The 24,038-nt window shown below is 43.9% G+C and overlaps 1 pseudogene; it reads left to right on the top strand.

Moving 5' to 3' along the window:
* The first annotated feature begins 2,511 nt into the window (after positions 1 to 2,511).
* On the top strand, positions 2,512 to 23,700 carry LOC129393092 (14-3-3 protein beta/alpha-like; annotated as a pseudogene).
* The last annotated feature ends 338 nt before the right edge of the window (positions 23,701 to 24,038 follow it).

Raw genomic sequence — 24,038 nt, 5'->3', positions numbered from 1 at the left:
TTTCCTCTTTCTTCTCTTTCTAGCAATCCCATTGTGCATGTGCTACATGCTACAACAATTATTGAATATTCTGTTCTTTTTTCCCATTGTTTTCTCTTTGCATGTCAGTTTGGGAAGTCTCTATTGACATATCTTCAAGATGACTGATGTTGTTCTTGACCGTGTTCAGTTCACTGATAAATCTATTGAGGACATTCTTCATTTCTGTTGCAGTATTTTGTTTTCTAGCATTTTCTTTCTTTTTTTTTTTTTTTAAGAAAAAGGGCTTAATTTATGTCACTGAGGCTGGAGTGCAGTGGTATGAACATAGCTCACTGTAGCTTCAACATCCTAGGATTTAGGAATTCTCCCACCTCAACCTCTGGGACCACGGGCATGTGCCACTGTGCCTGGCTGGTTATTTGTTTTTTGTTTTGTTTTTGTTTTGTTTTTTTAAGAGAAGGGTCTTACTTTGTTGCCTATGCTGGTCTTAAACTCCTGGACTCAAGCGATCTTCCTGCCTCAGCCTGAGATTATAGATGCGAGCTGGGATTATAGATGTGAGCCACTGCATCCAGCCAAAATTGATACATTTAAAATATACTGTTTTTAATATAAATGGAAAATGGAGAATCACTATGAGTATTTCATTAATATTTTGTGGGAAGCCTAATAAAAATGAAATTTTCTGTGAGTGTACCTCACCCTTCCAAATGTTGAGCCACTTCTCCAAGGAACAGTTCTTCGGCTGATTTTTGGTGTTTTATCTTCCGCCAGTAGTAAAATGAATGACATGACTTATGGCCCAAGGCTTTACTCAGAAGCTTGGTGCCTGTTACCAGCGCTGCTGGGAGCTCCTGAGGTAGACACAAAGGCCAGGTGTCAGGGAGACTACCCAAGAGCAAAGAGCCGGAGAGGGGAGGCATGTGCTGTTGGACAAAATTGCCATCACTAGGCGGGTACTGTGAATCCAACATAGATCTGAGTCAGGTTCCATATGCAGGGTTCGGGGTGAGTGCCTGGGATCACTGTGTGGCTGGAATTCTCCAGAAACCTGGTTTATACAGTGTAATTGAAACTTGAAGCAGCATCTGATGCACCTTAGATGATTAGAACTGATTAGAGGTTCTAGGCTGATTAGAACTAGGTGATTGGAACACGGTCTGGCTAGGAAGGAAGGGACCATGCGCATCAGGGCGGAGACTGCAGGTGGGCAGATGGCCATCACAGCCCAGCGGGCTGCCCTTTACTCTCCTCCAGGCCCAGGAGACTAAACACACTTGAGTCGCAACTGCCTCTGGGCGTGGGAACTGTGGTCTTGTTTCCAGTCACCTGTCCCAGCAAGAAGGAGCTTCCGTTGTGCTTGCAGACTTGACCTTACTAGTCTGGGCTGGGGAGTTCTGTGTCTGCCCATGGCTGGTCATTATTGTCTACAAAACCTGCTGTGTGATCTGTAAGAATTTTTGTGACTAGCTAGCTCAAGGGCATGATGACATGCCTACGCTATTGCTGAGGGAATATCTCTATTTTCAGGTGAAGATTGTTTCTAATTTTATGTTCAGAATTACATACAAGAGGCACAGTGGAGGTATATAAATGAAGATCCACCAGCATTCTTTCAAAATACTGAACCACATTTTCTGATAGACATTGGGGTGGGGTGGCTGCAAGCAGAATGTCTGGGTTGGAATTCTCATTCCACAGCTTCATGCGGTGTGATAGTGAGTAATTTACTTTCCCTCTCTGTGTCACAGTTTCCTATTCTCTAAAAACAGCTAATAATAATGACCTACCTTATAGACTGTTATGAAGATTAAATTAATTTATATATGTAAATAAGACTTGGAACATAAATTTTCTGCAAATTTTTTTTTGTTTGTTTTTTTGAGACGGAGTCTCACTCTGTCGCCCAGGCTGGAGTGCAGTGGCCAGTCTCGGCTCACTGCAATCTCTGCCTCTTGGGTTCACGCCATTCTCCTCCGTCAGCCTCCCGAGTAGCTGGGACTACAGGCACCCGCCACCATGCCCGGCTAATTTTTTGTATTTTTTTAGTAGAGGTGGGGTTTCGCCGTGTTAGCCAGGATGGTCTCAATCTCCTGACCTCGTGATCCGCCCGCCTCGGCCTCCCAAAGTGCTGGGATTACAGGCGTGAGCCAGCGGGCCCGGCCGATTTTCTGTAAAGGTTAGCCATTGTTATTGCTCCTATTGACCTGAAATATAAAAACAGAAATGTGACCCTGGTCCTTGACCTTGGGTGGAATCACAAGATAAGCAATAGTTTAGGGAAAATGTTTGTACTGGGTATTTTCATTATTCAAAATATTATTAATAATAATGTGCTATTAAGATAATGTTACAAAATTAAAGTATTGAAAAGAAGCCTCTGGTACAGAATCAGAAAGTTTTACTGTGCATGTGTGTATTTTGACTTTCTATAATTCCTCTGTCAATCATAAGCTTTGCAGATTTCAGTTATCTGGGTCAACTTGCCAGTAGTAACTGCTTTGGTCTCCCCATCTCTAACGCACCTCATGATCTATTTGCTGTCCTGCTGCTACAGTAACCCTGCTACAGTTCTCTTACCTGAAGATCTTCCTTTCAACCCTGCTACAGTTCTCTTACCTGAAGATCTTCCTTTCCCAGGAGAACATTTCACACTTTCCCTCACAACACATCACACACACACACACACACACACCATAAACACCCCCCCATACACTCACACACCACACACCAAAAACTCACACATTCTACACACATCACACACATGAACACCCCAGCACACACATATTCATACCACAAATACCACACACACCACACACACAGCACACCCACCACCTACACTAACATACATACCACACACACCAAACACACATTCCACACAAATACTCTGAACACCCCAATACACGCACACTCATACCACATGCACACCACACACATCAAACTCATACACACTGCACTCACTTCCTACATCCACACACACCACATACACACACCGCATGCATCACACACACACACAAACACTCCCGCATACACTCACACTTACGGTATTACACAATACCACGCACTGATGCATTCCACACACACACCATAGACACCCCAATACACACATACTCATACCACACATACCACCCACACACACACCACATGCACATCACACACACTCTCACAAATACAACACTCACTACCTCCACTCACACACATGCCACATACACACACACCATACACACCACATGCATAAAACACACACCAAGAACACTCCCTATACACTCACACTCACGTACCACACATAGAACACACACACATTCCACACACACACACCGTGAACATACACTCATCACACACACCACACACATCACACAAACTCTCACACACCACTCCTACACACACACCACATACACAGACACCACACACACCACCGCCATCCCTGATACACTCACACTCACATACCACAAACACACCACACACACCTTCCACACACACACCACAGGTCCTCATACCACAGTCATCACATATACCACTCACATACACCACACACACATCGCACACTTACACACACCACACATTGCACTTACCATCTACTCACACACATTTCACACACACACACCACAAACATCCCCCATACACCCACATACCACACACACACCACACACTCCACACACACACCATGGACACCCCATACATACACTCAGATCACACCCACACACCAAGCCCACTACACTCCATATATACTCACATATGCCACATAAATACAAACCACCCACACCCACAGACACACACATCACACTCACTCCTTGAAACGCTTCTCTTCACTCACTGATCCCTTCCTGACCTTAATCCACACCCACCGGGCTCCCCGGGCTTTCTTCCACCAGGACCTCCATAGCCCCTCCCTCCAGGGACTTCTCTCCACTCTGGGCTCCCTATGGAGCCTCTGTTCCTTCTGCAGCTCTCGCTCCCCACCTCCCCATGCATTTGCCTCACTGATTGCACTGGACGATCTTGGTGGTTTTTCCAGTGTGTCCCCCATGGTAGGTCTCCTCACATACACTGCAGGCCCCTTTTGACAAGCCCAGATCCTGGCACTGGCAGTTCCTTGGGCATTGTACATCCCTGCATGTAGGACCGCATCTGGCACACAGTGTGCGCTCAGCTATAATTTCAGAGTGTGAATGCTCACAGGTATTAGGATCAACGTTCAGAAGGTGCTTTCCTTTTTACTGGACCTGTGGCCTACTTGATTTACCTGATAGCTTGTAATTCAGTTCATTAAATTTCTGTTAAAATATTAATACACCAGGTGAATCTCAATATTATTGCTGCAAATTATGTTTTCATTAAGATGGACAAAGACTATTAATAAGCCACATTTGCAGGGCACTGAGTTAGAGAATTAGCCTAGAAGACTGAAGTCTTCAGTGATTTCTGTTTATATCAACATACAGAAGAAAAAGGATAGAAAAGACAAGCGTATAGAAATGAGATTAGAAACTGAAAAAAATTAATAGTTTTGTAAAATTAGCTAGGTGCTGTACAAATTCCATATAAAATCTCTATTTTTCATTTGGGGTGCAGTGTCTCAGGATTTTTGCTTCCTAACTGACTAATTGGAGTGTTGTACCATGATTACATTGCCACGACTAATAGCATCTGCACTAAATATTTTTTTGAGATTTTGTTGAGGTTTACTTGACATATACAGAAAAGCGCACATTGAAAATGTGCAGGCTGGGGGCGGTGGCTCACAGCTGTAATCCCAGCACTTTGAGACGTCAACACAGGATGATTGATTGAGTCCAGCAGTTTGAGACCACCCCGGGTAACACAGAAAAAAACCCTCTCTCTACAAAAAATACAAAAATGAGCAGGACATGGTGGCCCGCGCCTGTGGTCCCAGTTACTTGGGAGGTGGAGGTGGGAGGATAGCTTGAGCCCGAGAGGTCGAGGCTGCTGTGAGCCATGATTGCACCACTGCACTCCATGCATCCTGCCTGGGAGACAGAGTGAGATCCTGTGTTTTACTGAATAAATAATAAAAGGTTCAATTTGGTAAGTTTTAACGTAGGTATAGAGCTCTGAAACCATTACAACCATCAAGATTACCAACATATTTGTTGTTTTCTTTTTTTGGGGGGGGATGGGGGGAGAGTGTTTGGCTCTGTCACCCAGGCTGGACTACAGTGACACAATCTTGGCTTAGTGCAATGTCTGCTTCCCAGGCTCAAGCGATCCTGCCTCCTTAGCCTCCCCAGTAGCTGGGACCACAGGAGTGTGCCACCACACCGTGCTCATTTTTGTGTCTTTTGTTTGTTTGTTTGTTTGTTTGTTTGGTGTGTGTGTAGGCACTGGGTCTCCCTGTGTTACCTAGGCTGCTCTCGAACTCCTGGGCTCAAGCGCTGCACCCACCTCGGCCTCCCAAATCACGCTGGGATTACAGGCGTGAGCCCCCGTGCCCAGCTATACATATCATTTCTAAGCACTTCCTTGCTTCTCTTTCCCTCCCACTTCTCCCAGCCTTCCGCATTCGCCTGCAACAACTGGAAATAATTTTGATTTAGAATATAAACACACTTTATATGTCTAAAGAGATAACAGGGAAAATGGAAATAGTAAGAGACTTATTTTTTATATCAAAATTATCAAGTAAAATTGAAAAAGAACAGTATTTAGAATGAAAATTGAATTACAGAAATGAAGAATTTAGTGGATTCTGAAACAGCAGATCAAACGTACATGAAGAGAGACTCAGCAAATTAGAAGAAAGCTCTGAAATGGCTGGGAGCAGTGGCTCACGCCTGTAATCCCAGCACTTTGGGAGGCCGAGACGGGCAGATCACGAGGTCAGGAGATCGAGACCATCCTGGCTAACACGGTGAAACCCCGTCTCTACTAAAAATACAAAAAAATTAGCCGGGCATGGTGGTGGGCACCTGTAGTCCCAGCTATTGGGGAGGCTGAGGCAGGAGAATGGTGTGAACCCAGGAGGCAGAGCTTGCAGTGAGCCGAGATCGCGCCACTGCACTCCAGCCTGGGTGACAAAGCAAGACTCAGTCTCAGAAAGAAAAAAGAAGAAGAAGAAGAAAGCTCTGAAATAATTAACCAGTATGCACAATAAAGAGACAAGAATTGGGAAATGTGGAAGAGATGTTAAGGGATGGGGGGAAGAGGAAACACTGGAGAGATAATCTGCAGGAATGTCCATCTATGTGACTAGAGATGGGCACTGTTGCTGTAGCATTGTACAGCATCGCACTGTCGAAGGGAAAGCATCTCTACAATGAGAAATTGTATGGGTTCATTCACAAAATGTTTTGTCTAGTCTAGAAATATTATGTATCTTTATCACAAATTCTCCTTTTAAAAATATAGGTAATTATACATTAAGAGAATTTTGTAAAGAACAGTATGCATAGCTGAAATATATTTGGCATCATTTATTGAACACTCCCTCTGCATATTAAAGTCTGGGTCACACAAACAAAATAGTCACATAGGGGCTGCTGTCAGCCAGTGAAAAGAAATACTAAATCTATTGACTGAACTCAACACGCTGACAGAAAGGCATGCTGAAATAGACAATGTGTAAGAAAAAGTCAATTCAACCAAAACAAATGTCCCTAATCAAATAGGAAGCTTGGCTTTCAGCAAAGTAATTTCGGGAAGATGAACACATGATTTAACCCCTCAATCATATCATTTGTCTATCAACCCAACGTTCTCACCTTAGGCAGCACAGAGTACCAGATTCTTCAAGGAAGATGAACAACCGTCATTACATGGGAATAACTAATGCAATGTTACACACCGATTGAAAAAGGAAAAGTATTTCTGTGAATGATGTGCAGTAACTAAATCAATTTTATTTATTTATTTATTTATTTATTTTTTTGAGATGGAGTCTTGCTCTTTCGCCCAGGCTGGAGTGCAGTAGCGCTATCTCGGCTCACTGAAAGCTCCGCCTCCCTGGTTGACGTCATCCTTCTGCCTCAGCCTCCTGAGTAGCTGGGACTACAGGCGCTCGCCACCACACCTGGATAATTTTTGTATTTTTAGTAGAGACGGGGTTTCACCATGTTGGCCAGGCTGGTCTAGAACTCCTGACTTTGTGACCCGCCTGCCTCGGCCTCCCAAATTACAGGCATGAGCCACTGTGCCTGGCATATGTATTTCTTTCTGAAGATTTGTTTTTGTTGGCAAGATTGTTCTTTTTTGTTTGCTTGTTTTGTTTGCTTATTTGTTTGATGATATATTTTTCTTTCTTCCCTATATGCACATTTATTGAAGTGTAGCAAACTAAAAAGTGCACAGATCATGAATGTCTAGCTCCACGTATTTTTCCAAGGCGAACCACTACGCAGATTAACTCTTAAGAGAATTATCAGCACCCTTCAAAGCCTTCTTGTATCTTCTCCCAGTCACAATTCTTTCCTCCCATCTTGCCAAACTATAAGTTAGTTTTATATCTTTTTAAAACCTTTTTATAAGTGAAATCGTCCTATGTATACTATTTTGTTCAACATTATGTTAGTGAAATATATTCATGTTATTGTTTGTAGTAGTGTTTCGTTTACTTCAATATCTACATAGAATTCCCACTGTGTGTAAATACAAGTAGGGGATGGTTAATATTTTTAAATTATTGAAATTTTTATTGAAATAATTGTAGATACACATGCAGTAGGTAGTGCAAAATAATACAACGAGATCACATGTATTCTTTACCTGGTTTCCCCCAATGGTAACATTTTGCAAAACTATAACAACCAGGACATTGACATTGACACAATCTACCAGCCTTGTTAAAACTTTCTGTGTTTTATTTGTATTTTGTGTGTACATGTGTGCACATAGCTCTCTATAACTATGCCACACGTCTTAGTTCCTGAATCCACCACCACAGTCAACCCAGGGCAGCCTATCCCCTCAGAATTCTCTGATGCTGTGCCTTGAAAATCACACCGACCCCCTTGCAATGCCCCCTCCACTGTCCCTAATCCCTGGCAACCCCCAATCTGTCTCCATCTCTAAATTTTTCGTTAAAAAATGTCATACAAATGAAATCATAGTGTTTAACATTTTGGGATTCGACTTTTTTTACTTGGCTTAATTCCCTGGAGATTTGCCCCAGTTCTTGTTTATACCAATAGTTTGTTCCTTTTTATTGCTGGGTAAGTATGTCATGTTGTGGATATACCACAGCTTGCTGAAGCATTCACCTGATTAAGAATATTTGGGCTGATACTATTTTTGACAGATGACACCTAAAGCTGCTATGGACACGTCTGTGCAGGTTTTTGTGTGAACGTAAATCTTCATTTATCTGAGATAAAAGCCAAAGAGTGCAATGGCTGCATTGTATAAATCACATGCTTAGTTTTTAAGGAATCTACCAAATTATTCCCCAGACTGGTTGTACCATTTTACATTCCCACCAGCAATGTGTGAGCACCCCACATTCTCTGTATTCTCAACAGGCATTTGGTGGTGTCAGCATTTTTTTTAAGTTTCTCTAATAGCTATGTGCATTTAACTGATCGCTAATGATTTAAAACACTGTCTCACATGTTTATTTTCCATCTATACCTCCTCTTTAATGAGAGGATCCTCTTTTCTTCTTTCTAAATATCAAGAGCTCTTTTTATATATTGTAGCGTAGATCCTAGTCCTTTGTCAGAAAATAGCATTTTTTATTTAAATATGGTCAGTTTTGGTAAGGGTCCCACATGCACTTACAACAAATTATATTCTGTAAGTATTGGTTGCAGGGCTTTCTGTATGTCAAGTTTGTAATCAGGTTGTTCAAATTGACATTTCTATTGATTGTTTTGTCTGATTGGAGCATCAGTTTTAGAGAGGTAAGTTAAAATCTTTATAATGTTGAATGTTCTTATTTTGGTTTGCAGTTTGGTCAATTTCTGTGTTACGTATTTTGAGAATATATTATTATTTAAAGCTTACAAATTTAGGATTGTCATATCACTCTCTTTGATGGCTGTTATTCTTTTTTTTTCTTTTTAGCAATATATCTTGCATTAATGTCAACTTTGACTTATGATTATAAAACTATACATTTTTTTTCTTCTCTTGTTTGGTCTTTACAAAGAATATCTTTTTCTAACCTTTGACTTTCAACTATTCTATGTATGCCTACTTAATGTTTGTTTCTTGTAAGTATAAAAGAGTTGTTTTATTTTCACCCAATCAGTTTTACTATTTATTTAGAATGTAATTACTGATAAATTAGAGGTTTTTATTGCTTTTTCTTTTTGATTAATAAACTTTTTTAATTATCTTTTTTGTCTGTTAGCTTGTTTCACTTTCCCAACATTTCAAGGACGCCATTCTGTTTACCTCCTTTGTGTATATTGAGACACTGTCTGTCAGCCTTATATTAATATTTTCTCTTTTGAAAATAACATTTCTTTGTTTGTGCTGCTTTTAAAATCTTTTCCTTGCCCTGTTTTTCTGCATACTTATTATAATGTACTAGGTGAAGTTTTTCTTAAATTAATTTGCCTGCTTTGTAGAATTTCTTAAATCTCTCTTTTACTGTCTATTGTCAGTTTGGGGAAATTTTTGGTGATATTGTCTTAAAATATTGCTTATGTCCCAATTCCTCTCTCCCTTTCTTCTGGAACTTCAATTACACAAATATTTTCTGTACATACTATCAATTTTTTTCTGTTTCACTTAAAATGTTTTCTACTAATCTATCTTCCAACTCAACCCATATGTATGCATTTTGTATTTCAGATATTTATTTTCAATTCTGAATTTCTATTTGATTCATTATGGTTTCCAGTTTTCTGCCAAAAATCTGGATCATTTGTTTCTTTTCTAAAACACATGAATCATAGTTAACTATTAAAGTTCCTGTTATTATTGATAACAGTGGTATCCAGAAACCCTGCTCCCTTTTTTTTTTTTTTTTTTTTTTTTTGAGACGGCGTCTCGCTCCGTCGCCCAGGCTGGAGTGCAGTGGAGCAATCTTGGCTCACTGCAAGCTCCGCCTCCCGGGTTCACGCCATTCTCCTGCCTCAGCCTCCTGAGTAGCTGGGACTACAGGCGCCCGCCACCACGCCCGGCTAATTTTTTGTATGTTTAGTAGAGACGGGGTTTCACCATGTTAACCAAGATGGTCTCGATCTCCTGACCTCGTGATCCGCCTGCCTCGGCCTCCCAAAGTGTTGGGATTACAGGCGTGAGCCACCGCGCCCGGCCCCTGCTCCTTTCTTATTGTGTCTCTCTTGGTGTTGGGTCATGGGATGCTGTTTCTGGATGTTTCAGGTGAGTTTGCGTTGATTCCCAAGCTTGGCTGTGCATTCTTGTCTTCTCCAGAGAGGACTTGGTTTTCTTCTGGCAGTCAAAGGACCGCCTTGATCCAGTCAGTCAAGAGAGTGAATCAAGACTACATTTCAGCCTAGTGACTTTCCCAGTGCTTATCTCTTTTTAAGTCACGACTCCAGAGACTGTGATTTTTCCAAGCAGATCTCCTTTGAAAGATAGGCCATGAACTCCCACCTCTGTCTCCCAGGACCCACAATTCCAAATGCTCTGTTAAGCTTTCTAGACCACTGAAAGCACCTCTTTTATTTGGTTCCTTTGCTTCTAATCTTGGAAAAAAAAATAGGACTGGGTAAATCTATCAAGAACCGAAAGCCAGGCAGATGTCAGGCTCACTCTCTTGTAATTCTTCCTAGATAATAGGTCCTTCAAACTCTCACTGCTTGATAGCCCAGTTCAGGGGCTCTCATATCCTGTGTCTCCCAAAACCACTTTATCTGAGCTGCAGATTCCTGTTTGACTGCAATGCCCTAAACTGAAACTCAGCAGCAAATCCCCTGAAAGGAAAATGATTTGCAAAATGTGAAAATAATCTTAATAGATATGCAGATATGCCTGTGTCTTGATTTTATTTTAATTTTTAATTTTTTTTTATTTTTTATTTTTTTTGAGGCGGAGTCTCTCTCTGTCGCCCAGGCTGGAGTGCAGTGCCGCAATCTCGGCTCACTGCAAGCTCCCCCTCCCAGGTTCATGCCATTCTCCTGTCTCAGCCTCAGAGTAGCTCCTGCCTCAGCTCCCAGACTAGCTGGGACTACAGACGCCCGTCACCATGCCCAGCTAATTTTTTGTATTTTTAATAGAGACGGGGTTTCACCGTGTTAGCCAGGATGGTCTCAATCTCCTGACCTCGCGATCTGCCCCCCTCGGCCTCCCAAAGTGCTGGGATTACAGCGTGAGCCACCGCGCCCGGCCGCCTGTGTCTTGATTTTTTTACTTTAAAAATCCTGTCTGCCTTTTATCATTCTCCTAGACTTTAAGAGATTTGCTTTTCTGTTATCATTATATTCAGATTTCAAAACTATTCTCAGTGGGAGTTAGGTCTGAGATATTTGGGGCGGGGGGGGTTCCAGTTACAATTTTTTGTTTTGTTTTGTTTTGAGACTGAGTCTCTCACTGTCGCCCTGGCTGGAGTGCAGTGGCGCGATCTCGGCTCACTGCATCCTCCGCCTCCCGGTTCAAGCTATTCTCCTGCCTCAGCCTCCCGAGTAGCTGGGATTACAGGCGCCCACCACCATGGCCGGGTAATTTTTTGTATTTTTAGTAAGACGGGGTTTCAACATGTTGGTTAGGCTGGTCTCCGACTCCTGATCTTGTGATCTGTCCGCCTCGGCCTCCCAAAGTGCTGGGATTACAGGCGTGAGCCACCATGCCCGGCACCATTTTATTTTGTTTTGAGACAGGGCCTCATTCTGTGACCCAGGCTGGAGTGCGATGGCATGATCACAGCTCACTGCAGCCTCGACCTGTTGTGCTCAAGCAATCATCCCTCCTCAGCCCCCCAAGTAGCTGGGACTACAGTCATGTGACACCACACCCAGCTAATTTTTTTTTCTTTTTTTTTTTTTTTTTTTTTGTAGAAATTGGTTTTTGCCACGTTGCCTAGGGCTCAACTGTTCCTCCTTCCTCAGCTACCCAAAGTGCTGGGATTACAGGTGTGAGCCACTGAGCCTGACCCCAGTTGCTCATTTTTCTATCTGGCTTAGTTTCTGTTTCTTTCTTTCCTTCTTTGGTTTACTATTCCTTAAGTTATGTGAACATATAAAGGAAAAAAAATGTATCTTAAGTCAAATTCGTGGCTTTGGGTGGAAGAAGAGGGAAGAAAGAAAATGTATTTTTGGCCGGACGTGGTGGCTCATGCCTGTAATCCCAGCACTTTGGGAGGCCAAGGTGGGCAGATCATGAGGTCAGGACTTTCAGACCAGCCTGGCCAATATGGTGAAACCCCATCTCGACTAAAAATACAAAAATTAGCCTGGCATGGTGGCATGCGCCTGTAGTCCCAGCTACTCGGGAAGCTGAGGCAGAAGACTTGCTTGAACCTGGAAAGCAGATGTTGCAGTGAGCTGAGATTGTGCCACTGCACTCCAGCCTGGGCGACAGAGTGAGATTCTGTTTCAAAAAAAAAAAAAGTATTGTTTTATTATACATTTAAAGAAGAAAGTGTTCATAGCCATTGATTTTTCCCTACATGGTAATATATTCGTGGCACCTGGGTCACATGTGGAATTATGGGAAGAGAGTCCTTTTCCCTTCTCCTAGGCTGGAGTGCAGTGGCACCATCTTGGCTCACTGAAAGCTCCGCTTCCCAGGTTCACACCATTCTCCTGCCTCAGCTGAGTAGCTGGGACTACAGGTGCCCGTTACTACGCCCGGCTGATTTTTTGTATTTTTAGTAGAGGCGGGATTTCACCGTGTTAGCCAGGATGATCTCGATCTCCTGACCTCGTGATCTGCCCACCTCGGCCTCCCAAAGTGCTGAGATTACAGGTGTGAGCCACCACACCCAGCCAGTCAGATCTGCGTTCCCCACTTCCACTCGCTTCTCCCTTGTTACACGCCTTTGACTTTTGAGACTCATGCCACCATGCAACGTGACTCCACTGATGTCCATCATAGTCCTCTCCCTTCCTGTAGCCCTGGGCTTCTTGTCACTGCTCCCCATGGGCAGTCTGATAATTCTTGTAAAGTGACTCATGGTTCCTCGACTCTTTTGACCCAATAACTTTTCTCTCCACTCCACTGCAAGGTGTGACATCAAGATGCAAGATATGAAATGACTGGTCATACCTTGCAACTTGCTACACTTTATCATAAAAATCTTAAGCACCTGTCCACACTGCCATATATTTTAACTGTCATATGCTTGCACTTCCTGAAACACTTTCTCAATACTTGGGGACCTCTATTAATGGTTTTGTCAAATTTTTACCCAGCCTAAAGAAAATAATTAAAATACATTCAGTGTAGTCTGAGTGTACTGTGTTTATAAAGTCAGCAGTAGTGTACATTAATGTCCTAGGCCTTCATATTTACTCACCACTCACACACTGACTCACCCAGAGCAACTTCCAGTCCTGCAAGCTCCGTTCATGGTAAGTGTCCTATATAGGTGTACCATTTTTTGTCTTTTCTACCATATTTTTACTACACCTTTTCTCTGTTTAGATATGTTTGGATATACAAACACTTACCATTGTAATACAATTGCCGGCAGTATTCCATATAGTAACATGTTATGCAGGCATATGGCCTAGGAGCTACAGGATATACCATATAGCGTAGGTGTGTAGTAGGCTTTATCATCTATGTTTGTGGAAGTGCACTCTGTGGTTCACACAGTGATGAAATTGCCTAATGACTCATGTCTCGGAATGTGTTACTGTCATTAAGAGATGCATGGCTTCATATATTTTTTACTCTGTTCTTATGCTTCTCTCTGTAGAACTCCAATGGCACAAATGTGTCATTGTATTGTTACACAGATCCTTAAGGCTATGCTCATTTTTCTTCAAACGTTTTTCCTCTCTGTTGCTTATATTGAATACTTTTTATTGATCTATCTTTAAGTTCATGGACTTTTTCCTTTGTCATTTCTATTCTGCTGTTGAGATCATCTTGTGAATTTTTAATTTCAGTGTTTTTATTTTTAGTTCTGAAATGTAACTGTCTTTTCACTTGCAGGTTGAGATTTTCCTTGTTCTTTACATGCTGAACCATTTTGGATTATATCCTGAATATTTTGGATATTATCTTATGAGACTCTGGGTTTTGTTTAAAACGTCAGGACAATGTCTTTTGCTGTTGTTTTCAATGGCAATCGGCTAGGTCAGATTCAATATGCAAATTCCTCCAGTGGGCTATAGTTCTATTGTGGTTCAGAGCCATGTGGTACAAGCACACAGAGAAAAAGAGCAGTGAAGATTCACTCTGAACTCCTGGAACCATAGATTCTCAGGTAAGAGAGAAGAGTTTCTTCCTTCAGAGTTGTAGGTGCTTCTTGTTGGTAGCTGTTGCTCTTTGCCCAGCTGCAACCACTGAATCACCAGCACAGTATTGCTTAGGTTATAAAGAAAGGAAAGCAGAAATATAGGAGGGAATTCATCTTCCTCTTTCTCACCTGTAGGCGCTCATTTTCCTTCCCCTCAGATCAGAAAGTGAGAGATCTTCGGGAATTCTTTTTGTCTGTAACCAGGATGTATTTCGTTTCTTTAAGCCTCCTCTGATTGGCCAGTTTTGCATGTTGCTTGTTTTCAGTTTTCAAAGTAAGAAAAATCCTATGATTCTCCTGATGCTTTATAAGTCTATGCTTTCAGATTAATGCGAAAGATTATTTAAAAATAAGCTTTCGGTAAAAATGAAGGGCATCCAAAGAAGCCTGCTTTCCACTTGGCTTCTGGCCATCTTTCCTTTCTGCAGGGGTTCAAGAGCTTGGAGGCATTGGATCTGGTATCAGAGTGGTCACCTTCCTCTATGTTGGGGAAGCCCAGAGGCCTTAGGAATAAACGAAGCTGGTACTGAGGAAAGGGAAGCTGAGAGGACCGAGGAAACACCGACTTTGCACGCCTGTGGACTGCAGGAACCATTTATGGCACGAGCGGGTCTTTATTTATTTTTTTTTATTTTTAGATTTTACTATAAGTTCTGGGATACATGTGCTGAACATGCAGGTTTGTTATATACACAGGTATACATGTGCCATGGTGGTTTGCTGCACCTATCAACCCGTCATCTAGGTTTTAAGCCCCACATGCATTAGGTATTTGTGCTAATGCTCTCCCTCCCCTTTTCCCCACCCCCTGGCAGGCCCTGGTGTGTGATGTTCCCAGGAGTGGGAGTCTCTAAGGGGTGAAAGGAGAGAGAAAACACGCTGGGCTAGCACTCTGCTGAGTTCTGCACTGAGTTCGTGCCTAACTTTGTGCTGTCTGCCACTGTCTCCCCTACTCCTGCCCCAGGGTTCACTTCCTAGAACAGAGCCCTGGGGAACCCGGGAGCTGTGGAAAGCCAGGTCTCCCTTGTGGTTCAGGAAACACAGAAATTCAGCTGACCAAGAGACGAAGAGAAGTAAAGCCAGCACAGGGAGATAAGAAAGTGAACATAACTTCAGAGCACTATCATCGGGCCTGGTGAGGCATGCTTGGATCTTGACACAAAAATCCCTCTTCGACTTGATCTGGCTCTAGTATGGATCTTTCACCTTAGCCCAAAGTGCCTCCTTGAACTCTCAAATGCATTCTGAGCTGAGCACGATGGTGATTTGGGGTCAATCATGATATTCCCCATGGGGGATTTTCTCTCTCAGAGAGCAGACCTTGTGATGACCCCTGTGACCCACCTCCTAGAGCTGGGGGCTCCGGGGAATCCCTGATGTGCCTCAGGACAGAACAGGTGTGGTCCACCACCACTCGTGCTAACCATGGAAACAAAGGGTACATGGGGTATAGCTCAAGGGTTATGTGCAATTTTATCAGAAAATAAATGCTATTTATTCTAACACTGAAAAATGAATTAGGTCCTCATGCTTCTTTTCTTCTTTTTTTTTTTTTTTTCCAGACTAGGTCTCACTCTGTCGTCCAGGCTGGAGTGTAGTGGCATAATCATGGCTCACTGCAGCCTCAACCTCCCTGGCTCAAGCCATCCTCCCGTCTCTCCTCATGTTTCTTATGTCTGATTGACAGGGCAATAAAAGCACATATCTGGCACCTCTCCTTGTCTGGGAGGACTGGCCACAGAGTCATTTTGCAGAAGTTGGAGAGGAGTACACTAGATGGGGCTGTTGGCTTGCATTATACAATTCACACTGCATGGGGTAGAGAATTGAATTTCACATTTGAGAAATGGGAAAGGAGGAAATAAAAACATGGAATGCCCTAATCTTTCTGAAAATCCAAAAAAGGCCCAAGGAAAGCTAGTTCAATTATTCCTACCATGACAAACTATGATATGGTCAGACATGCGCACTCTGGCGGGGTGTTCCTAGCCTGGGCTGCCCAAGAGGTGGCAGCTATTCTAGGACAGATGGAGTGTGGACCCCTTCCCTGTAGTGAGCTGGGATCACTTAGGAATGACCATCAGCCCAGAGCCGTGGGGCTTATTAGATGCAGGGGTGAGTGGGGCTTGCAGGAAATGACCCGCCATCAGTGCTCTGATGTCCGAATGCCACTCTTGTCACCTCAAGATTAACATTTAGAGGGAGACCATCCTGTGTGGCCTATTGGTGAGAAAGGGACTCAGAGGAACACAGGAACCACCCACACCCTCGCCCTGCCGTGGCTACCAGCTGCCCTGGCACACCTGGCTCCCTTTGAGTTCGCCATTCTCGTTGCCACATCCCATCCTTTTCCAGACATTTCTATTTTTCTCACACCTGGAAATGACACCTGCTGGCAGTCTTCGGAATTTTCCAGAGAGTTGGCAACTTGGGGCTCATTTGTTTCTGCTCATTTTTATTTAGTTTTTCAGATGTGCTGTGCTCCAGGCAAGACATGATAGTAGCTCATCAAAGAGAGGCTGTTTTTGGGAAGTGGAGCAGCCACCGCTGATTTTGGAGCTGGGGTAGCTGCCGCTGCCACAGCCACTGCAGCGGCCTAAGGAGTCAGCTTGGGAAGGTAGTGGTCACCAAGCTCAGAGCTGTGCTTGGAAGTGACAATGGATAAAAGTGTGCTGGTACAGAAAGCCAGGCCCGCTGAGCAGGCTGAGCGCGGTGATGATGTGGCTGCAGCCGGGAAGGCAGCCATGCCACAGGGGCATGCGCCCCCAGCTGAAGACAGCAATCTGCCCTCTGCCGCCTACAAGAATATGGTGGGGCCCACTGTTCTTCCTGGATTCTCATCTCCAGCACTGAGCAGAGAACAGGAGGAATGAGAAGCAGCAGATGGGCAAAGAGTACCATGGAAGACAGAGGCAGAGCTGCTGGACATCTGCAATGAAGTTCCGGAGCTGTTGGACAAGTCTCTTATTCCCCATGCTACGCAACCTGAAAGCAAGGCGTTCTCCTTGAAAATGAAAGGAGATTGTTTCAGGTATCTTTCTGGGGTGGCGTCTGGAGACAATAAACAAACCACACTGTTGAACTCCCAGCAGGCTTACCAGGAAACATCTGAAATTAGTAAGAAAGATATGCAGCCTACACACCCAATTCGACTGGGCCTGGCACTTAATTTCTCAGTCTTTTGCTACGGGATTCTAAACTCTCCTGAAAAGGCCTGCAGCCTGGCAAACATGGCATTTGATGAAGCAATTGCTGAGTTGGATACACTGAATGAAGAGTCTTATAAAGACAGCACTCCCACCATGCAGTGACTTCGGGACAATCTCACTCTGTGGACATTGGGAAACCAGGGAGATGCAGGAGATGCTGGGGAGGGAGAGAACTGTGTCTGCCATGCCTCACAATCTGTTCAGTGTCACCCTGTACCATCCACATAAATCCCTTTGTGTGATTTTAAAAAAAAAGAATTGTACATTGTCTTGCGATTTTTCACAGCCTCAGCCTAGCAAGAATGGTTCATGGGATAAACAGCTGGCATTTGTATCTAAAACCTAGATTGGCTGCGTAAACACCATGGCATTCTGAAGTTTTGGTTTTGATTGACATTGGCAAGATTACTGTGTGTTTAATTTTCTTAAAGCTGAGCACTGTGGTGATGGGTTTTGTAATTCAGCATAATTCTTACTGATAAGAAAAATAGACCTGAATGTTATGTAACTCTTTGGAAAGTTTAATCCAATATTAAAATAGTCACTGAAATACAATTTCATTGTAAAGTTGTACAGAAAGTTATAGAGGTTATGTCGTGATGCTGGGATGTGGAGTGAGACACCATCATTTGGCATTCAAGTTTAATGGTAATTCACAGTGATGCTGCCTTTTCAGAGCTTATAGACACTGGACCTGTTTGGGCTATTGCCACTCAAAAGTTCATGACCACAAATGTCCACAGCGTCTTCCTCTGAGGAAATGCAAATCCTGAAGCTGAAATTCCTTGTGACAGATAATTGGCTGTGACACCTTGAAAAGTTCTGGTGCTCATACGACACACCTGACTAAACCCCCCTTCCTACAGCAATAGGAATATGTTACTGATTTGAAACTTGTGCCTCAATAATGGAATAGTTTTTCATTGTTGACACTGAGCTAGTGCTGTAAATGCTGTCTGTTTTATGAATGCTCTTTTCTGTTTCCTGGCTAATATCTCCTTCTTTTTTTTTTTTTTTTTGGTGTGAGGAATTTAATAAGATAATGCATACAAAGTGCTCAGAACCCCAGCAGATACACGGCATTAGTGAGTGTTAGCCAGTCTCATTATAGCACAGATGTCCCTTCCCCCACATGCCTTTGCCCCACATTCCTGGATAATACCTTTAAGAATAATGTTCTGAGTCAGGCATGGTGGTGTGTGCCTGTGGTTCCAAATACTTGGGAGGCTGAGGCAGGAGGATCACCTGAGCCCAGGAGTTTAAGGCCATAGTGTCCTGTGGCTGCCCCTGTGAATAGCCACTGCACTCCCACATGGGCAACATAGCAAGACCTTGACTCCAACAAAACAGAAGAATGTTCTGTAGAGATTGCCTTTCACTTCAGGAGTGCTCAGTTTTCATGTTCTTCCTAGATTGGGGCTTTTATTTATTATTATATTATGTTTTATTTTATTTACTTATTAATTAATTAATTAGTTAATTTTGAGACAGGGTCTCCCTCTGCGGCCCAGGCTGGAGTGCGGTGGCACAATCTTGGCTCACTGCAACCTCTGCCTCCTGGGTTCAAGCAATTCTCCCGCCTCAACCTCCTGAGTAGCTGGAATTACAGGCACGTGACACCATAGGCCACCTAATTTTTGTATTTTTAGTAGAGATGGGGATTTATCTTTTTTTTTTTTTTTTTTTGAGATGGAGTCTTGCTCTGTCGCCCAGGTTGGAGTGCAGTGGCGCGATCTCGGCTCACTGCAAGCTCCGCCTCCCGGGTTCAGGCCATTCTCCTGCCTCAGCCTCCTGAGTAGCTGGGATTACAGGTGCATGCCACCATGCCCAGCTAATATTTTGTATTTATAATAGAGATGGGGTTTCACTATGTTGGTCAGGCTAGTCTTGAACTCCTGACCTCGTGATCTGCCCGTCTTGGCCTCCCAAAGTGCTGGGATTACAGGCATGAGTCACTGTGCCTGGCCTTTTGTTCACTTTTTTTTTTTTTTTTTTTTGAGACAGAGTCTCTGTCACCCAGGCTGGAGTGCAGTGGTGCAATCTCGGCTCACTGCAAGCTCCACCTCCCAGGTTTACGCCATTCTCCTGCCTCAGCCTCCCGAGTAGCTGGGACTACAGGCGCCCACCACCAAGCCTGGATAATTTTTTTTTTTTTTTTGTATTTTTAGTAGAGATGGTGTTTCACTGTGTTAACCAGGATGGTCTCGATCTCCTGACCTCGTGATCTGCCCGCCTCGGCCTCCCAAAGTGCTGGGATTACAGGCGTAAGCCACCACACCTGGCCTGTTCACTTTGTAATGCTATATATGGGCAGGGGTGAGAGACATGAGTCAGCACCTTGGTGAGCAAACCTTGCTTTAAAGAGTTGAGAAGAGCTGCCGGCACCACAGCTCTGCCTTCCTCCAGTTCTCAACACAGTGTTGCTCTGCAATCACACCATGATCTGAATCAAAAAGGTATTTTTAAATACCCAGGATTTCTGCCTGTATTGAGGCTGACCCTGATCATGCTTGCAAGTACCTGTCACCAAGTGTCCCAAGTGCACTCATCCAGCTCAGCTCTCAGAAGTGCCTAAACAAGACGCTACCACTCAGGGCAGTTGTGTGGACACTGCAGGGGAGAGGCTGGAGAGGATCCAGGCCCATCAGTGTCCCAGGGTTTCCCCTCCACCTCTGACATTCCACCTGGCTGCAGGGTCCATCTGTTTGTCCATCTGCGGAAACAAGAAAAGAAAAATTCATGCACTGACTTAAAAAAAACCAAAAAAGACAAAACAGTCTCTATTAAAAATGCAAAAAGAAAAAAAAAATTAGCCGAGTGTGGTGGCGGGCTCCTGTAGTCCCAGCTACTCGGAAGGCTGAGGCAGGAGAACGGCGTGAACCCGGGAGGCGGAGCTTGCAGTGAGCCGAGATCGCGCCACTGCACTCCAGCCTGGGCTACAGAGCGAGACTCCACCTCAAAAAAAAGAAAAGAAAAAAGAAAAAAAAAGAAAGAAAGAAAAAGAAAAAGAAAAAACAACACTAAAAATCCCTCTTTTTTTTTTTGAGACGGAGTCTCACTCTGTCGCCCAGGCTGGAGTGCAGTGGCGCGATCTCGGATCACTGTAAGCTCCGCCTCCTGGGTTCACGCCATTCTCCTGCCTCAGCCTCCCGAGTAGCTGGGACTACAGGCGCCCGCCACCACACTCGGCTAATTTTTTTTTTTCTTTTTGTATTTTTAGTAGAGACGTGGTTTCACCGTGTTAGCCAGGATGGTCTCGTTCTCCTGACCTCGTGATCTGCCCTCCTCAGCCTCCCAAAGTGCTAGGATTACAGGCAGGAGCCACCGCGCCCGGCTCTCCTTTCTAGCTGAACAAAAGAATGTGCTTTCGGTTAATACCTGCTGCTTGAAAATGAGTAGTGAATGTGCAACCAAGCTTGTCTTGTGTATCTGGTAGCTTTGTTTTTCCTTACCAGTTTTCTGCCTAATGTTTGCTTCTGTGATGGTTCTATTGCCTAGCAAGCATACCTGTTTTTGGGAAAATAGAATAGCAAAAAAAAAAAAGAAAGAAAGAAAGAAAAGAAAAGAAAAAAATGCCTGGTTATTGATTTACTAGGTGTGTGTATGTCTTTTAAACAGTTATTGTTTTACCTTACATGGAATAATCAAGAAAAGTGTAAAAATTCAAAAGTGAAATAAAAATTTTATCAGTTAAGAGAGACTTTTAATTTTCCTTTTTAGGTGGCACTTAGAACGCTTCAATTATATATTCTATTATTACATGTGGATGTTAGCCAATTAACCTGTTGAGTAAAAGGCTTGACTTCCTTACATCCATTTAAAAAATTTAGTTTCCATTTTTGTGCGTACATAGTAGGTGTATATATTTATGGGGTAATGAGATATTTTGACACAGGCATGCAATCAATGCATTGCAGCAAGGCAAATGGGGTATCCTCTTCACTTTTATTTATTATTTTTATTTTATTTTATTTTTTGAAATGGAGTCTTCCTCTGTTGCCCAGGCTAGAGTGCAGTGGCATGATCTAGGCTCACTGCAGCCTCTGCCTCCTGGGTTCAAGCAATTCTCCTGCCTCTGCCTCCCAAGGATCTGGGATTACAAGCATGCACCACCACACCTGGCTAATTTTTGTATTTTTAGTAGAGATGGGGTTTCACCATGTTGGTGAACAGGCTGGTCTCGAACTCCTGACCTCAAGTGATCCTCCCACTTTGGCCTCCCAAAGTGCTGGGATTAGAGGCATGAGCCACCACGCCTGGCTTTCCCCTTTACTTTTAAATGAGAAATATTTTTCTACTTTTTCCATCATGGAGTTTATGATTTAAAACAGAAGATGGAAAGCCATCTTACTCTCCTGCACTTACTGTACTATTAGGTTCATTTAAAAGAAAACATATTTCTTGACGATATTGGCTGCCCAAGTTTTAAAATCTGAGTGGAAAGGTATCCCATTAAGAGGTTTTGGATTATGAATTTTAGGGAAGTTATTCACTGGACACAGCTAGGTGCCCTGTTGTGTATTGTTGCAAAGTATGAAGACTTTGTTTGGATCTTGCCCCATTATACATATTTTTCTCTCTTTGGAGTCTTTAAAATCTACCGGGTGAATATATGGTGAGGACAAGGCAAATGTGCCCTGCCTGTAACATGCCAATTTAACTGCTCATGGCATTTGTGAATGATGTGGAATGAAAAGTGAGGGGAGAGTGAAGTGTGGGGATGGAAATCTCGAGAGCTGGTCTTGACGAGGTGTGCCTTGCAACAGTCAGGCCAGGCATGGTGGCTCATGCCTGCAAGCCTAACACTTTGGGAGGCTGAGCGGGGAGGATCACTTGGGGCCAGGAGCTCAGACCAGCCTGGGCAACATAGCAAGTCTGTCTCTACAAAATAAGAATGAAAATAAAAATTACCAGGGTATGGTGGTGCCTGTGGTCCCAGCTACTTGGTTGGCTGAGGTGGGAGGATCCCTTGAGCCTAGAAGTTCAAGAGTACAGTGAGCCCTGATGGTGCCACTGCATTCTAGCCTCGGTGACAGAGCAAGACCTTGTCTCTAAAAAATAAAAAATAAAGAGCAAACCTATGTGAATGGTGGAGTTCATTGGCTTTGTTCAAAGACGGGGATCACTTACAAAAGGGGACCCCTTGCTGCTAGATTAGCGTGGCTCCATTGTGACGTGTTTTCAGAACTCCTGCATGTTGCCATTATGGAGGGTTGCTGTGGCTATTAGTGTGAGAATTTGGTTATCATTTTTCTCCCCAACCAGACTAGAACCCTGTGAGTCCCAGGGCTGAGCCCATTTTGCTCATCGTGGTATTCCCACCACCCAGCCCAGTGTCCAGCACAGGGAAGGTGCTCAGTGCACTTAGAATCAAAGGCATATCCTTTGCTGTGGCTCACACAGCTGTGTGACTGGCCTCAGCCCCTTCAGCCTCCCCATAGTTCTTGGAAATGACTCCAGAGAAGTGTGGATGTCTGGACTGGGAAAGGGGAGATGGGAAACTTTCCTGTATGGCAGAATAGCAAACGCCAGACCTACTCATTGTTTAGTCAGATATTGTTTAAGAGCTTTTGATATGCCTGGTACTGGGGAGACAGTGGTGACCCAAACAGACATGAGCCTTGCCACGTGTTTTTTGTTCTTCTGGAATTTACAGCCTAGTGAGGGAGATAGACTGTAGTAAAACAGCCACAGACATGAGTGTACAATTACAAACTGAGGGCAGCAGGTCAACCCTGTAAAGTCAAGGAACAGGCACCCATAAGGGTATTCATCAATGGAGCCCAGCGTAGACCTGAGGAGTCAGGGGAGGCTTCCCATAGGCAGTGACACTTCTGCTGAGTCAAAGGGATGTGAAGCAAAGGGGCCTGTGCAAAGGCCCTGTGTCCAGAGGAAGCTAAACTTCTTCAAGGACCTGCCAGAAGATGAGATGTCTGGAACCCTGAAAGTAGGGGAGCCTAGTGGCCAGGTGAGGTGCAGAGGTCAGCAGAGTCCAGGTCACAAAGGCCCTTAGGTGTCAAGGGTTTTAGTCTTTAAAGAATGGGTGATCGGCCGGGCGCGGTGGCTCACGCCTGTAATCCCAGCACTTTGGGAGGCCGAGGCGGGCGGATCACGAGGTCAGGAGATCGAGACCATCCTGGCTAACACGGTGAAACCCCGTCTCTACTAAAAATACAAAAATTAGCCGGGCGTGGTAGCGGGCGCCTGTAGTCCCAGCTACTCGGGAGGCTGAGGCAGGAGAATGGCGTGAACCCGGGAGGCGGAGCTTGCAGTGAGCCGAGATTGCGCCACTGCACTGCAGCCTGGGCGACAGAGCGAGACTCCGTCTCAAAAAAAAAAAAAAAAAAGAATGGGTGATCTTGAAGTAAAGAAGAGTGTGGTATAATAGGTGTATCAGTTATCTATTGCTGGGTAACAAATTACCCCAAAGGGTGGTGGTATAGAACAACTTATATTATTATCTCACAGTTCTTTGGGCTAGGAACTTGGTCATGGCTTAGCTGGGTCCTCTGTCTCTG

Source organism: Pan paniscus, chromosome 11, assembly GCF_029289425.2.
Source record: "Pan paniscus chromosome 11, NHGRI_mPanPan1-v2.0_pri, whole genome shotgun sequence".
Taxonomy (NCBI): Eukaryota; Metazoa; Chordata; class Mammalia; order Primates; family Hominidae; genus Pan; species Pan paniscus.
Note: the sequence above shows the minus strand (reverse complement) of the source record. Positions and strands in the feature narration are given on the sequence as shown.